This window comes from Colossoma macropomum, unplaced genomic scaffold (assembly GCF_904425465.1).
Source record: "Colossoma macropomum unplaced genomic scaffold, Colossoma_macropomum, whole genome shotgun sequence".
NCBI classification, from domain to species: Eukaryota; Metazoa; Chordata; class Actinopteri; order Characiformes; family Serrasalmidae; genus Colossoma; species Colossoma macropomum.
Window position 1 is genome coordinate 19,679,210 of NW_023494786.1, and position 17,739 is coordinate 19,696,948.

A 17,739-nucleotide genomic window follows, 5' to 3' on the forward strand; every position below is an offset into this window, starting at 1 on the left:
AGTTGTTTACATTTTGTCATAATTACTTGCAGAGGCCCCTGGCACACACCTATAAAACCCATTTGATTATCCAGGCCTGTACTTAGTTAACTATAGCTAGGTAAGTAGCAGTCAACGCTAGTAACTCACACAGCTCAGCTAATTTCCCACAATCTGCATACTGGCATTGGAAAAAAAAACATTGTGCCTTATTGCACAGTTGGTTTAAACAGTGACAATATGCGACCAGTAGTGGCATACAGTTGTGTAAACATTACCATGGCGATAGCGTCCACCAAAAATTGGTGATGACCCAATGAGAGCTTTGTTAGTCTATTTATTTCTTCCAAATGGAAAAAAGACATCCGAATGCAAAAATCATCTTTGAGTTTATTATGTATTCTACGTTATATTTTTTATTGACATTGACTTTTTTCTTTTGAGTAATGCGAAATCTTGGTAACTTGGCTTCCAAGTGAGAGGTCATGGGCCACCCGGACTACCCCATGGATAATCCTCTCGCACACACAAAGATTCTTTCAACCTCCAAACTAGAAAAGAGACATAGTCCTTACATAGTCCTTACAATGTGTTGACTGGTCTGAGCATAATAATGACTTAATCTATACATTACCCAATAACACAAACATTAACACATTTGGGACATGTCAATAGAGATTCTGTATTTATGGTTATTATGGTCAATTGATGTCAAAGCATGAACTGCTAGTGTAAGAAACATATATATAAATTGTCATCCAATATATTAATGTCTCAGCCCATAGTATGCGATACTATATTATAGTTTTTAGAATGAGTTCTAGCCATGTTTTTGACCTCCTCAACAGAAATGATACATTCCCCTTGATGCTGTTCTGAGGGCTACTAAATGTAATTAAATTTTGCTATACAGTAGTTGTTCTTTCAGCTTATTTCGAAAGCTTCAGCAGATATCTAGGATGCAATTCCTAAACAATACAACAGTCAAGTGGTTGAAAATAACTTTGCGCTCCTAGACAAAGACAGCATCAGGCTGAATTGTTAATCAATAGTAATTTCAGCCTTGATATTCTTCCTGCAGATATTGGTGCATAGATTTTTCTTTATTTATTTTCATCCCAGCTCCACACAGTGTACAGCAGAAGATAAATGAGCTTTGTATCTTTAGCTGTTAATGTTATATTTTGATGATCTCCCAGCAGAGAGCCATTGCCCGGTAGTGTGTAACCTAAAACCAGGGAAACACTATTCCTGTCATATGCCCTGCAATGCTTCCGTCAGACTGTAATGACGTTTAAAGGTATAGGAGGTAGTACTGTTACGATCAAAAGACATTAAGAGGTCATAAACTTGCTGGAATCATTATTTGAGCTTCTCTAGCCTACATTCCCGATGTACTGATGAAATGTATTAGGGAATTTTCCTTCCTCCTACACCTTTAAACTGAAACACAGCAGCTTATTAGCAGTGCTGGGTACAGTGTAGCCTATACATTATTCACAAACTGCACTGTGCCATTAAAATATGTGTATCATAGGTATATATTTTATTAATGTGCAAGTTAAAACTATAACTTTAGGACTAACTGATCACATTTTAAGATGCTGCTGTAGATTTAAAGGACCCATTTCCTTTTTCCTGTCTCTCTGTTTTCTGTTTCTTGTCTGTTTGTTTTTACTGATGTTCATTTAAGATATTGTGTGGTTTTATGTAACAACAACAGTCATAATTAATTTTTTTACATGATGATCTTCCAAACTCTCCTCATTTCTTAGAATTACAGAGTCTGTTTGTGTTACTCTGCCTTTAATACTGCTAAATGTGAATAATTTCTGTTCTGATTGGCTGCACTGTGTTCAAACATTCCTCATAACATCAGTGTGAATGGGTGGGGCTAAACAGTAGGCTACTTAGGCTACCCCTTGACTCTTTCGAATTATACTGAATGTTTCCTTTTGTGTATGTTTTGTGCATTTTGCCTGATATATGTAAATGATCTCTGTTCAGTTGGCTTGCTTGTACAGAATCTCAATAGGGCTAAAACACTTCTCATAACTTCAGTGTAAAATTGGAGTGGCTAAACTGCTTCAGGCTGATATATAAAATGTATTGGTTTCCCAGACATCACAAAAACAATGAATTCAAAACAATCTGTTTTGCAGCTTGCGTTTCATATATGGTCTGTTTGGACTGGGTGGTGAATGGAACATTCATGGAATATTTACATACTATGTCTAAAATATGAAGAAAATTGGCTTTTCATGATGTGGGCCCTTTAAACATTACTGCAAGAGCTAATGTTGTAGAAAATTGTAATGAATGCAAAGTGGTAAGTTTAAATTCATCTGAGCAGACTCGCTGGCTAAATTCCATTCATAATTAAGTGCAGTTCCCTTTGCAACACCACTGGTGCTGATTATGTCTGTGAATAGTAGGCTTTTTATAAAGTGCATTTTTTGTGAACGCCTCTTGAAAATAAAACGTGGGTGTGTGACAGAGAGAGAGAGAGAGAGAGAGAGAGAGAGGGAGAGAGAGAGAGAGAGAGAGAGAGGGAGAGAGAGAAAGTAACTGTTTCTGACAGGTGTGGGCCTCCTTACATTTCAAAATTAACATGTATTCATGTAATAAAAAAATCCCAATCACTGCAGTGGAGATTTGGAGAGTGCTTACTGTTGATTACACGATTACAAATGTGTTATTTTTATCTTTCTCAGAATTGCTCCAATCTGCTTGTCTTTGAAACGCTCTTTGTAGGAAATGAATCAGGAGGTGTCTCTTAATGGGAAGCACATGCATGTGCTCTCGTGAAGTGAAGCGACCCACGCACTGAGGAAAACTACGTTTCCCAGGTGAACTACATTACGAGGTCAAAGGTCCATTTGCCATTGGAGGGAAGGATAAAAAGGAAATTATCCATGCTGGGGCTGGACGTGGAAGTGCTCGCTCAGGGAGGCCGCTGTGCCAGTGTGCCTCTGACCAGGAGAGCCACATAGTGTGAAATAGAGGTCGTTACCCTGCGGATCAGAGCCAGAGTCATTTTAGGGTGCATTTATCTCTCTAATTCAGCAGTGTCCTTAAGTGTGTCACCCACACGTCCTTTTCTTTGTAGGAGTGTGTGCTCACCAAAGCCGGCCACAGTAAGTCTTGGATGATTTGAGACTGGAAATAGTAGCACGGTGTGTGGTAGTAGTAATTTGCCTTGCTGACAGAAGTGAGAACATTTTTGAACACTACTCAAATGTGGAGGTTGACACTACATATTTTAATGCATGCTCTTGATATAGTTCTTGTAGCCTGTATATACTATACAGAACTCAAATGTAAGACAGATACCCAAATATAAGACACTCTTAAATGTAAAGCTTACTGAATGGTTCTTGGCTTGGACATCTGATTGGAATTTATTTCTTGATGTTCATTGGTTTCAAAATTCAAACCTTCCCTGATGGCAGATCAGTGTTATTATTAGTATGTTGTCATTTGATAATAAAAATGTGTGTATGTTGTTTGGGTTAAATATAATTGACTTTAGATGGTGGTCTGAGCAAGTTTCAGAGAAGAAGGAGAAGACAGAAAATAACCTCAGCATTATTTGCAGCCAAAAGTTAGACTAAGGCAAATTTAGACTATAATGTAATAATATTTAATAATGCATTAGGCTATTATTAGTCTTGTCTCAATTTTGACACAAACTCGAGTACTCAAGTCCTAATCATGATTCAGATTCAATGTGTCCAGGTCTCAGTTCTGCCCTGGACTTCCCTCTAGTGGTCTTGACTACAACACTAACACACTTTTCCTTGTATGTTAGTGTTGTAACCACTAACACAGTAGTCCAGTAGTACTAATTTCATCATTCATTGATGAGAAGTGCCACTCTTAAGCAGCAAATGCTATTTGAGTGCTAAAAGCGCCCCTTTGTGGAAAATTTTCAGACTTCTTCACATGAGTGAATGAGTGAGTGAGTGATTTATTTACTAACATAGTTATGTGCTGACAAACAAGTATAAGTTCCATAAGTTGCTTTGCATGTAAACACTTTCTTCAGGGTCACATGTATGATTTGTAAAATGGTAATTTAAAAAACTGTACATTGAAGGGTTCTGTATAGAATCGCAAATGGTTCTAATATGGCATCACTCCAAAGAACCCTTTTAAGCACATTCAAGAGTGTGTGCAACCCATAGCCTAGATCCTAATTAGAGCATTAATTAAGCCTGAAGATTTTGTTGAGTCTGAACACATTCAGAAATTTTACTGTCCAAGTCCAACCTGACCCAACACACAGCATTTCATTTGAGTCTGAAAGTGAAAACCTCCCCTAAATCTGACTTAAATCAACAATAGGCCATTTGCTGTCATTAGATCAAAGACAAATAAAAAAAATGCTATAATAAAATTAAAAACTGTCCAAAATTAAGTTTGCACAGTTCAGTTTGGACAAATACATTCATCGTGCAATGTTTATGAACAACTCTGAAGTTTTTAGTCTTGATTTACTTTCTATACTGCGCTGTTCTTATGCAGTGCAGTTTTAACATAGCAGGATTTTATCCTTCACCTGTTTAATCCTAGAATGCTATTTATTTACATAGAACCAGTTATAACATATTGAACATGTGCAATAAAATGACTTCACAAACAAAACAATTTTTCTTTTGGCTGCGTGGACCTCAGTGCTAAATTCTGTCAACACGAGTGGGTGGTTTGAAAAATGACGTCTAAACCTGTCCATGACTTTGGGGTCCCATTGGTTCAGACAAATATTTCAAGCTCTAATCTCAGTGAATCAGTCTGTGAATCAGCATATGGAAAACACAAGCTAGAAGTAAGGGAAATAGGATATTGAATGCTGGTGCCCTATATATTCAACTCTTTAGAAACCTGAGGTGAGGTCACTTAGACAGATGGCCACTAAGTGTTATTGCATGCTGCTGCCATTTAGTCAGTGTTGAGAGAGCGTCTGAGACTTGATGGATCTTGCTCTTCACTTTATTTAATGCTAATTAGTGTTGTTTTATAGACTACTGCATTGATTTTTCTGATGTTTACTGATATTTTCACCTTTTGAACAGGGAAATGAAGCTATATTTCTGTTATATGATAAGCAGTTTTGATCTTTCCTGTCATGTGCACATTTTTAGCCTGAGAAATATTTGAATAGTTCCAAGTTAGTGCTGTTTTTGTGAATTCAACAAAGGACTAACTGACAAACTTTTAAAAATGCTATAGTAGAAAAAAGCTATGCAGATACCTTTAAGATCTTTCAATGAAATGTATAGACAAAACACACAAACCCCACTAGAACAAAGATAATCCTACTACAAATAAGCAAGGGGGTTAGTAGCTCTCCTTGTCTAAACAGTTATATGGTTAAAGGCTTGATTAGGCTGAATTAGAACACCTAATCACAAGTCTTTTGATCTACTCAAATATGTTTTGATCCTGTTAGCACATCCTGTGTTTATAACATTATGGCAAATATTCAAGTGTATCGAAAGGCATCAAGCTGTGTGGTTAATTCCCCATGTAGAAGGTAAGGAGGGTAAAGAATAATTCAGAAATATTTTTACAAGGCAGACATTAGTATACAATGACAAAATCTGAAATGCTAAAACATTCAATGCTTGTCAATGAAATCTCAAAAAATAATACCATATAACTAAAGGAATTCAATAGATATAATATGATTTTTGAGTTTAAAAGTTCAGTGATCATCTTCACTGCAAAAAACCTTTTCAGAACCCCGAATGCAATTATGCATATTTATTCCATTCTATAATTTTATAGCACTCAAATCATTCGAGCTGCCTCATTGTTATATGTATATTTTTTTTACCATGCATCAGATGCTCAGCATGTTCATTTAAAGCTGAAGGGTCTCATTAAATCCCCAAGTGGCTATTTCACTATCCAAGCTGATGAATTAACAGCAGTGAGTGTCAAGCAGAAGATTTTGCTTCACAGCTAGACATATTTTAACTAATTCTGCACAATTAGCCTTAATCACTGTCCTTCACGTGCTCAATTCATGGACAAAAGAAAAGAAAAGAATCTTTCTTTTACAGTAGTGCAAGTAAACTGTACTGGCAAGGCAAAGCGTGTGGTTATGTGTACTCTACTGTCTTTTGGTGCTTTTAAGATGTGAGTGTTGATTACTAAAATTCTATTCTAGCACATGAACATTTCATTCATTCACTCACTCACTCACTCACGCACGCACTCACTCATTGACTCACTCACTAACTCACTCGCACTCACTCACTCATTCACTCCCTCCCTCCCTCACTCACTCACTGACTCACTCACTCACTCAGTCTGTCAGTCAGTCATTCAGTCAGTATTTATTTGCTAGAGCACAAATTAGGAAAAACAAACGGTCATCTGTATGGTTTCAATCTACACCTACGCATACTGGACATTTGGTGTTTAAAATTTATGATACATATCATGTTACAATTAATGTTCTGCCTTTCTGCCAGTAGTGTAAGGAAGGATAGAGGAAAGAGGAAGAGAGCAGTAAGATTAAGCTAACATGGGTTCAAAGAATGTTGCTGTTTTGCATTTTTAACAATACAGCCCAGCATCATTAAAAAATAATGTGCTGAGATCACACTTACATAAAGCTCCTTTAGAATTCCTTCCACTATTTATTTTATGTACAGTTTGAAAGGCCCAAAGGTGCATCACTCAGTCTTGCCTATTGCATTTTCTACCATCATAGTTGATTTCTTTAGTTATTAATGAATGATATACAAGCAATCTTTGGGTTATTGTCATGTAGTTTGTTTTTGGAGCCAATCCGAAGCACTAGATGAGGTTGTGCTTGAAGGTCTCAAGGTAGAATCAATTCATCCAACTTGTTATTTACACATTCTCACCGCCATCCTCACATACTTGGTATTTGTTTCAAAGTTCAGAGTCTTTCTGTGCTGACGGATAGAAAGTCCTTGCTGCTCTTGCAGGCTGAACAGTAACGCTAGAAGACTGTTATTTTGGGGCGGCCATGACAATGGATGACAGCTTTTTAGTGGGATCTCTAAGCCACTCTGCCACAGTGCAAAAGGGTAAGCAAAATTACTCCAGAACACTATGTGTCAGAAATGTCATTTTTAGCTGGTGTAATAAGAAGCCAGAACTTCTTTTCAATTTACTCAGCGGGTTTTGCAACGCTCCAGCGATTCTCTGCCTTTGATTTTCATCTGTGAAAATAGCTGAAATTGCTTCGTGCCTCCGTGGCGGTGACATTACTGCCAATGACATCGGGTCATAACACGTAAAATGTCCATTATGACCCTGTGGCAAGTCCTGCGACTGCTTCCCGGAAGTATCCGCTGAGAAATATCTATGGCGGCGATAAAAACTTAGTCCTGTTTTTTATGAATCTCTCTTTAGAGGGAGCTATCAAAATGTCCCAATAAAGGCTATTTGATGAGAGCAGGCTTGTGATGTGGCCAGATGGGACTGCAGCCTCGCCACTGAACTGATTTTTTTTTAAAAACTATAAGTTCCAATAAAGCTTCAGACAGCCAGCAGCCGTGACAAAGGTTTTTATCACATATTTAAATCTAAGGGGTGGCAACAGATGATGGAATAAGCAAACTGCACCCCCAAAATATCAAAGCGTGCTCAGCCATCAAGGACACCTAGCATGTCTTTCTTTTATGTTGATGAGAGTCACCGTAGTGCCACCTGTGCTGGGTCAGCTGATTGTCACATTAACACAGTTATCTTGAAGTGCATTGCTTATTCAATTAGCTTATTATGAATAATAGATCAGATGATTGCCATTAATGCTGCTCAACGCCTCACTGACAATGACAGTATACATTTACAGGATGAATAATGAACATGTTGCTTTGCAAACTTCGTGCATAGAAAATTCTTCATGCATCAAAAAGAATGTTTTAAATATGGAGCTTCACTTAGAAATAGAAGAATGCATTTTATGGGGTTACCTAATCAAAGGTTGTTTTCAGCCTATCGCAAGGCGTGCTCCACACAGGTCTACCGTATATAATGCATGTGCAACTGTGTTTGAGAATTTCAATTATGGATGCCGGTTCAGCTGGGATAAGCCAAAGAAGCTGCTGCAAAAGTCAATTATCTTTATTCTGCTGCATATTGTTTTTACAATTATATATTGCATATTATGCATATTATATGTGTTTTTACAAGTTGCAATCATGCACCACTGTGTCACGCTTCCTGGCTCTCAGACAAACTGTAATTCTCTTATGGACTCCAACTCCCAAGATGCATCAGTCAGTCATATGACCCAGCCAATCTTCCACCAGTCATCAGATCTCAGTTACTGGAATTCTAATTGCTGTCACCTGTTACCTCTTCCTTGTTTTGCCTATCGTTGTTGTTTTTTGGATCTTCCCCCTTCAGCTAAGGACCCGTTTGCTTGCTTTTTGGTTGAGACCATCGCTTGTTTTCTTTACGTCTTAAGTCTTTTTGTCTGATCCTATGTACCATGTTTTGCTCTTTTAGTTTTTGACCTGGTCTGGTGTTCACTCTGCTCTTTTGCATCATCCATTTTTTTTAATAAACCTTATGGTTTATTTTATATCCACAAGTGTCTGGTTTGTTCACCTAGTGTTACACAATGATTTGCTAACATAACGATTGTGAATTATTCTGCTTTTCAAAACTGTCAGCTTGAAGGCGTCTTCAGGACATTCTGCTTAATTAAACAACAAAGTACTAATTAAGCACAAATAACAGAAAAAATGAGGTACTGTAAAGCAAGAAAAGAACCAAGACAAGTTTGAAAAATGAGCATTAAAATAATAATAATTATAATAATAATAATCATCATCATCATCATCATTGGAAAAAGCATGGATGAATGGATAAATGAATGGATGGATGGATGGATGGATGGATGGATGGATGGATGGTTGGATGGATAGATAGATGGAGGATGGAGAATGGAAGGAAAGGGGGAGAAAAGAGGAGGAATGGATAAAGAGAGAAGAGTAGAGGGCTTTTGGGGCTGATTTATCCCCAAGGGAACATGTGGGTGTAATAGTAGCTACAGAATTTATACATTATATATTATATACACAGAATAATATGTCTAGTAATAGGCAATACACATAATACATACATACACAGTTCAAAAACAAAACAACAAAGTGCAACATCAGCTGAAATACTGGATAATGGAGTTTGAAAAAAAAATAAAACATCAACATATATGCAAAAACAGTGGCATATTAGTTCTTATTCTTATTCTTATTATTATGATTATTATTTTTATTATGATTTGTGCATATCCTGAATAATGCTTCCTTGCTTATTAGTATAAATGACTAATTAGATGCTGCTGCATTTCCACCAAACACTACTGTTCAAACACATGGTCATGGCTGTTTTTTGAGAAGCTTGTGGTAGAACAGTTCAACAAAATCTCCAATTTAATGGAGTCTCTGTAAATGTGCACTCCTTCTCCTTTTGAATTTACTGCATTGTTGTGTCCTTGGCCTCACTGAAGAATGCTCAGGATTGATGTGCTGCTATCTGTCTGGGTCTCCAAGCTGATGAGTTTTGCCTCTTTATCTGTAAAAAGGCCAGAATACATGTAACGTTACCTGCAACAAGGTCAGAGCCCCAAGTTTAGAGGGGAACTTTCTCATCATCCATCATATCTCCACTCCAGTGCCGCTAACTGATGGGCCCATTTTCTCCTCGCCTGTCATGCTCATTTGTAATAAGCTTGGAAGAAGGACAGAGGAGAGGCGCATGCAGACAAAAGAGAGTGGGTCAGCCAGTGAATGGGGAGAGAGACTCTATTGGAAAGCTCATCTGTAGACTGTAGAGGTCACTGTTCGGGGAGCCACTCTTTTCAGGAGCAATCACTTTGAATCAACCACTCAGATCATTCGAGGTCCTGTCTGTTTTCTAAAGAAGAATGTATTTTGGCCTGCCAAGCATTATGTTGACATATTGTTGCACTGCAGTTGTCAAACAACTGAAGTGAATTTATGAGAGTATTTAGAGGATAATATTAGCCGGCCGGCCTACTCCCCCCATATCTGACTACGGTGTATACTCTGTATGCATGATGGGTGTTGTTTACAATATGTGAACACAATAATGATGCGCGACGCTGCCTATAATTCAACTTGGGCTTGGGCTGTTTGTGCATTTAAAACGTGACAGAAATGATAACAGGCAGATTATTGTGAAGGGATATTTTAAACTTTGCTAAATTCCTGACAAGCATTGTAATTCATGCCATAACACTGACAGCTACATATTTCTAATTGGAAGGATAGTTTAGAGCTCCCTTCTCGCCTTAGACCTCATCTTCAGCAACGCAATTTAGCTGGAAAACCAGATTTTTCAGTTCACTGGGTTTCTATCGAATTTAATTAGATCTCGATAAATAAATAAATAAACACACTATGGTGCCCTTTTATCACCAGACTGGCCTAAATTGTACCAGTTTTTAAATGGAATGTTCATACATGTTCTCCCAATGAATTTATTATACACATCATGAATTTTATTCCATGCTCTGATAAATTTTTCACCTCCTTTCTGTAGCCTAGAGGGAGCAGCATGAGTAAATTATCCCCTGAAACACAAGTATTCTACACACTGACAAACATGCTTTTCTTTATTTCTGAAGGGCATTTCACACCATGTCAACTGTCAAAAAGTAAATGATTACACTTCTCTGCATCTTGCACAGTTCTGTATGTACACCAGCTGACAAGCCAGGGGAGTAGCCAATTCAAGAGGAGGGGGGTTTTGGAGGGGGGTTGACACTGTGGAAGCCCATTCCCACCAGGTAGAGAAGAAAAAAAAAGCCTCTCTGTTACCAGCAACTGGACCAGCATGTCAAAATATTGACTAATCAGTATCTTGAAATAATTATTTATTTCTAAAGATTTTGACTTAATGAGGCATTAGTAAGTCATTATTTTGAGACTTCAATTTTTATGTAATATCTCAAAATTCTGATGTACACTGCTAGAAATAAAACGACTGTGCAGGTACGTTTTCCGTTCATCAAGGTACAAACAATGTAAATGTTCCCTCAAAGGTACAACAGTGGTTTTAAGGTCCAATTGTTAACCTTAAACAAGTTTTTTCAGGTGAAAAGTACATATTTGTACCTTTTCATAACCTAATGTTTTAAAACAGAGCAATAAAATGAAAAGCCTGGAGACGAGACGGGGTGTGTGGAGTCAATACAACTTATAAAATATAATTTCAATGGATTATGGTACAGTTATGGTCCCTGACCAAAGGTACAGAGATGTACACTTGAGGTCCACCCTGGTGACAGTTTCATATCTTCTTTTTCTGAAAGTGTAATATCTTGCTCTAAGAAATATTTTCAGCAACATGAAGCCAGTTTTACAGATAAAATGTGAAATCAAAATAATTGAATAAACAATTCAAGATGGTCAATTTTAGTACAATGCTTTCAGTTTTAGATGTCACAAATTGAAGAAACAATTTAAGTTGAACCTTATCAATATGATTGACCCATAGGACTTCAAGGTATTAGATTTTCTGTTGTTGCACTTTTGCTAAATTGTTGTTCATTGAAAGAAAATGCATCGTTATCATCATCATCATCATCATCATGTTAAATGGCAAAGCCAGGCTATGAATTTACATAGATTAATATATAATGTGAGCTCAATTTATTACTTAAACTTTCTTTCACCCATCACTGTCCTACACTGCCTGGAGAGAAACTGAGTTAAGGAGTGAGACTGAACGATTAAATGTAACTCAGAAAATGGAACTGAATGAATTGTACATTTTTCAGTCTGTCTTCAGATACTGACCCAGTTTTTGTGACTATAAGCAAAAAATAGGCAAATAGAACAGTCCTTATTTTTGTTTGTGATACTTTATCATTTCTTAAATTGCATGATTCGGCCCATAAACCTTCATAATTTCAGATGTCTGCAGAACCTGTACAGTGTAATTAGCAAATGTCTTCCTCAGGGATCTGACCACACTTCTTCAGCTGTGCTGCAGGGCAAGATAAACAAACAAATGGAAAAAGAAAGAAACAGAGCAAATAAATGTCAATTGAGTTTTATCATTTTCCTTAAAAGGTCATTTCATGTCATAACCCCAATTTACCAGGAGGGCACCCACAACACATTAGTATCCTGTCAATCGTTCAACAGGGAGGACTGCAGTTCCAGTCAGCACACAACCCCAATTAAAACCAGCACAGAGAACACTGCTGACTCACCCTTTTGTCAATGACTATTAAGTGAAGAAACCTTAAGAGAAACACACACAGGTGTGCATCAGATATAAAGAGTCCAGAGAGTTTGATGCAGTATGTAAGTATGTAGTAAAGTTTCAGAACATGCCAATCACTTTCCAGTCCATACAGTCCATATTTCAAAACTTAGCTGCAAAAACTGCTTATTTTCAATGCATTGTTTTTGTGTTGTCTTCCTATTCAGCCTACAGCAGTTTATATTCACAAAAGGACTGGCTCGCTGTTTAGTCTCAAACGCAAAACCAACAATCTATTGATGAAGATTTGATGGCAAGTGTAGATAATTAACTTACTTCTTCTGAAGACATGTTGTTTACCATGTGTTGATGTGCTTCAATGTGATTGCAACCTTCAGATTCATCCGCTTAGGGGAAAGAGTCTGAAGTACAACCAAGTTACAAAATGTTCTTCCACATGATGCATGCAATTATACTTTTTCAAATCCTCAAAACATATAATTTTTACATAAATATGATTAGTGAAATGAGACTGTAAGATATAGAATATATTGTTACATGTTATCTATCGTAGGTCTTTGATGAATATATGTGTAAAAAACTCATGAAGTGTAAATTTCCTGGACAGGTATTGGGACTAGCATTGAGCTAAATAGCATTTTATATGGAGATGCATATCTTAATCTCTAAATTATTGCACTTTTATTTTTCAGTGATAGTCCAACAAGCTATACATACCTGGGAAACACATTTATCCTAAGTTTAATCAACTCTCTTGCAGGCTAAATGCTGGCGCTGTTATCCCAAGGATTTATTAACATCTTAGAGGTCTTCTTGTACTTTGAAGAATAACTTGATCATCTTCCTAGCTTAGGGCACTGGAAAAGGTACAAGTCTAAGGTATCAGTACATTAGTTATTCTAGGTTTAATTGACTCTCTTGGAGGTCAACTGCTAACACTGTTATCCCAGAGATTGATTAATACCTTATAGCAGTGGTTCCCAACCCTGGTCCTGGAGTACGCCCTGCCCTGCACATTTTAGTGTTTTCTCTGCTCCCAACACACCTGATCCAACTAAGCAGTCAAATAGCAAGCCTTTACTGAAGTGAAGAGGAGTTTTAATGCAGGGACACAAAAAAATGTTCAGGGCAGGGGGTCCTCGAGGATCAGGGTTGGGAACATGTGAGGTTTTGTGTATTACTTTAAATCTTACTGTTATAGTAAACATTCATACAGTGAAAGATGGTAACTTTGTGATCTTCCTCTTCACTTCCTCTTCCTCTTTCTTTAATCAACTCTTCTGGAGGTTCAATGTTATCATATGGATTAATTGATATCTTACAGGCAGTGATCTTCTTCACTTAGGATGCTGGAAAAAGTAATTCTAGTAATTCTGCCTATTTTACTTTTCTAATTGTTTATTACTGTGTTTTACTCAAGCACTTTGTCTTTATTTGTCTGTATTTCTTTATATCTTTCTGTTTTTTGCTTTATTTATGTAAACCACACTGAATTGCCTTCTGAATTGCCTTGTATATTAATTGTGATTAAAATAACGCATGAATACATAAAAATAATGCATGGCCATGTTGTATTAACCCGTGGTAATGACATTCTAATATGTGGCCACAACTCCATGTGGAGGCTGTACTTTCAGTGTCTCTTGCTGTGAGTTCATTATATGCCTCAAATCAGTGCTGCATAAAGAAGACGTAAAATTTTACCCCACATTAGGTGTGCTGCAAACTCCCCTACATAACCCCAAATAAAATAAATACATTTACAATTTGGGTAACACTTTATTTAGATGGTCCACTGTAGAATCTTTGTAAATGTTCAGTATATCTTTAAGTAACATTCAACTAAATAGTCATTAAATGCAACTGAACGTGAAGTTGAGGGTTACTTGGATGGTCCACTATAGATGCTTTGTAAATGCTCAGTCTGTCTTTAAGTAACCTTCCTCATCTACTCTTAACCCTAACTTTAACCATGATATTGTTGGTAATCAACTGAACATCACCAGAAAGTTTGTTAATGAATTAAATATCTGTATCTATAGGGGACCATCCAAATAAAGTGTGACCACAATTTCTAACCAGAAACACATATTATAATGTTGAGACATTTGAGCAAAACATACTCTGTTCTTATACATTACCAGCTAGAACACGACTGGTTGAAATATGCCGGCACAACATCATATATATTTAGAAAGCAGCTGGATGCTGTCTGAGCCATAGCAGTATGGGTCCATTGTGTAATCTTTCAGTTCTGTACAGCCCTTATATTTAAATTCAACTGAGACCAAAGTCTGATATGCAATCGGGTCTGCTTTATAATTCATTCTACATAATATAAAATTAAAACAACATCAAGCAGACAGGCTTGTATAATAGTGTGAATTATGATGTTCAAAATCTTACTGAGTGCACAGTGAACAGTGCAGATTCCTGACGTGAGCTTGAAAGGCCTCATCAGTATCTGAAAGCGTGGTAGACATAACACTTACAGACATAACAACGTAGATTCTACATGAATATATGGAACCTCACACCTAATTATATGGAGTTTTAACCTTTTGAACTCAAAAGCCTTTATGTAGGCCCACACCTCCTCACACTCATTACTTATGTAACTACATATAACTACATAACTTATGTAACATATAAGTTTCTATTTACTGCATAATAAGCCTAGTGTTTGTTTCTTTAATGCTGCTCACTTAACGTACATTTTAAGTGACAATTTAATAAAAATGTTCAAATATTTGACCATGCTCTGACATTTAATTAGGTCACTGCTCAGGATTCAGGGTGCAAATGTTATGCTCATTTGCACGACCCACAGAATGTCATATATTGTGTCTTCCCATTACTCAGCAGCAATCTAAGGTACAACTGGGATTTCTGAATCAAGCTAAAATCCCTCTGTAAATCTTCCAGCCCAAGAACCGCAGAGACTGCACAGGAATAAATCACTGTGTCATCAGCATAAAAATGCACTTGACTGTCCAAGTAGTCTGCCAACCTCATTTATATATAAAGTAAACAGTGCAGGTCCCAAGTATAGATCCTTGCAGAAACTCATGTATTATCTCAAAGTACACATTGCTGGGTTGGAATAGTCAGCAGTCACTGGCACAGTTGGCACTAAAGGGGTTTTGAGGGAGCCCTGAGGGAGGTAAAGGCATGAGAGAAGATGTTACACATATCCAATTCTAAAATTCAAAGAGGCCTTAAAAAGCCCATAGGAAAAAAAAAGCTCACAGAAACTTGAATCTTACTCTCTTTTTGGAAATAAAGGAGTTTGATGTTATATGCAAACATTGCTAATATTTCAAAATGTCCCATTCACTCCTCAGTCCTTACAGTCCATGTTTGGAAAAAAGCTGTAAAAAACAGCCTATTTTGAATTCATTGTTTTTGTAATGTCACAAAAAACATTGAGATATAGCTGCCTCTTCAGCCTAGAGCAGTTAATTCACATTAAAGTTCTAAAGGGTGTTATAAGGAAATAGTGTTAGAAGGACTCAGTGTAGCCATAACAGAGGCTGGTTACATATATCAGTCTTAAAGGCACAGTAACAAAAACAGCCTGTTAATCCCTCAGAACCCTGGACTAATTTTATTTAATATTCAAATTGGATTACTTGCTGATACTTTTTTTCTGCCATAGAGAGAGTGAGTCCTGCTGATTGTTAACAATGAGAAATCAATCCTAATACTCAAAAGATCACAGTCATACTCGTGCAATAGACCATCTTCATTCAAATATTTTGTCAAGTTGAAGTACTCATGGAAGTTGTAGTCAGTTATTCATAGTCACTTACTCGTAAGCTGTACTATGTGTTGTGTGCAAAATCAAAAACATTTCCCAACTGCCCATGTCATCTGTTCAGCCAAGTCTCTCTAACTCTGAGGCTCAGTTTTGGACTGCGCTTCCCAAAAGCATCACTGAGCAACCACCATGGAGAGAGAGTGTTCAAAATGATAGTCCCTCTATCACTTAACTATGTTGGGAAACACACCCCTGGAGTTTATAGTAATGGTAGTCCATCAGGTAATTTGAACAGCAGAGAACAAACCCAGATTTTTGTACAGAAAGTCGCAATGTACAAAATGCACTGTTGTTTAGTTTTAGTGTAGCTGTTTATTTTGTAGCTGTAATGTCATATTTAAAGCCAGTAATAACTTAAGATTTTACAGTTTTTATGCTGAAAAATCATAAGTGCCCCTAAATATGTATCTGGAATTGTGAGCTGAGGCACCCCCTGCTGTTTCTACTGCCTTTACTATCTTTAGCATACATACTACCTTTAACCAGCTTCTTAAAAATAGTAAGTCTAATGTCCAGGTAATAAAATTTGTTTTGAAATTTATGACTCCAATTATATGTATATTACTGCTGGTGTGGGGTTTCTTATGCTCTACAAATATAGAAAATATTTCCCCTCCTTTTGGGAAATCTGAGTTATTTATGAGAAAATGAATTCTCTGCATATTTCATAGCATGAACATACAAATACATACATGATGGTTCAGTTTTTCCACGTTTAAACTGACAGTTTGTTCCCCTGAGATACACATTAACACTTTAAGAAGCATTTTATGTAGCTTTCATCTACCTGCTAAAAATGTTAATTTTAATTTTAATAACCCTTGCAACTCTCATGACACCAATACATGCCCAAATATTTTGCATACAGTCACGGTTATGAAGCCTAGAAGATGTGGGCTTCAGGTTCTAAGGGTCAATTTGAAGGGATGAAGAAAAATGTATATGGCGTACTGTGAAAAAAAAATCTTAGTAGTCCACAGTCTGTTAAGTGAGCTCTAGCTGTTTATATTGTGCTTACTGTAGCATGTACCAAGGCAGTTGTTGATTTCAGTGGGACATATGTTGTTATCTCAATGGAGCATATGTTGTTAACATATTGTAAAAATCTGTGTTTATATAGAACTGTGTCAAACTTCCCTTTAATGCAAGAAATATACAGTTCAAATACAGCATTGCTCAAAAAGCTTGTACATCTCATTTTTAGAGGATGAGTTGAACTGCAGTTTATCTATCTACTCTAACACACCCACAGATTAGACAAATTCACACACACCTTCACACATGCCAACACACCACCATCACAGTGATTCCACTCTTTTTTCAAGCAAGGTCTTCAAGGTGTTTCTGAAGTAAAGAGTCTGTGAGTGAGAGTGTGGGTGTGTGTGGTAGTGATGCAGATGACCAAACCAAATAAATGTGGGTTTAAGTAAAGTGACAGCTGCCATCATAGATAAGGTAATCGAAGTGAAGGAAAAAAAAATAAAAAAAAATAATAAATCTGCCACAGATCAAAGCATCAGCCACAGACACTTTCTGCAGGGAGACCTTCACTGCAACAGCTCTACCACTTCCTCCTCTCCCCTCTCATACCCTTCTGTTGTTACTTTAAAACTTTCATTTCATATAGGCCCCACTTGATTTGGGCAAAAGTGGCCTGAATATGGATCTAGCCATTATATATGTCATTATCC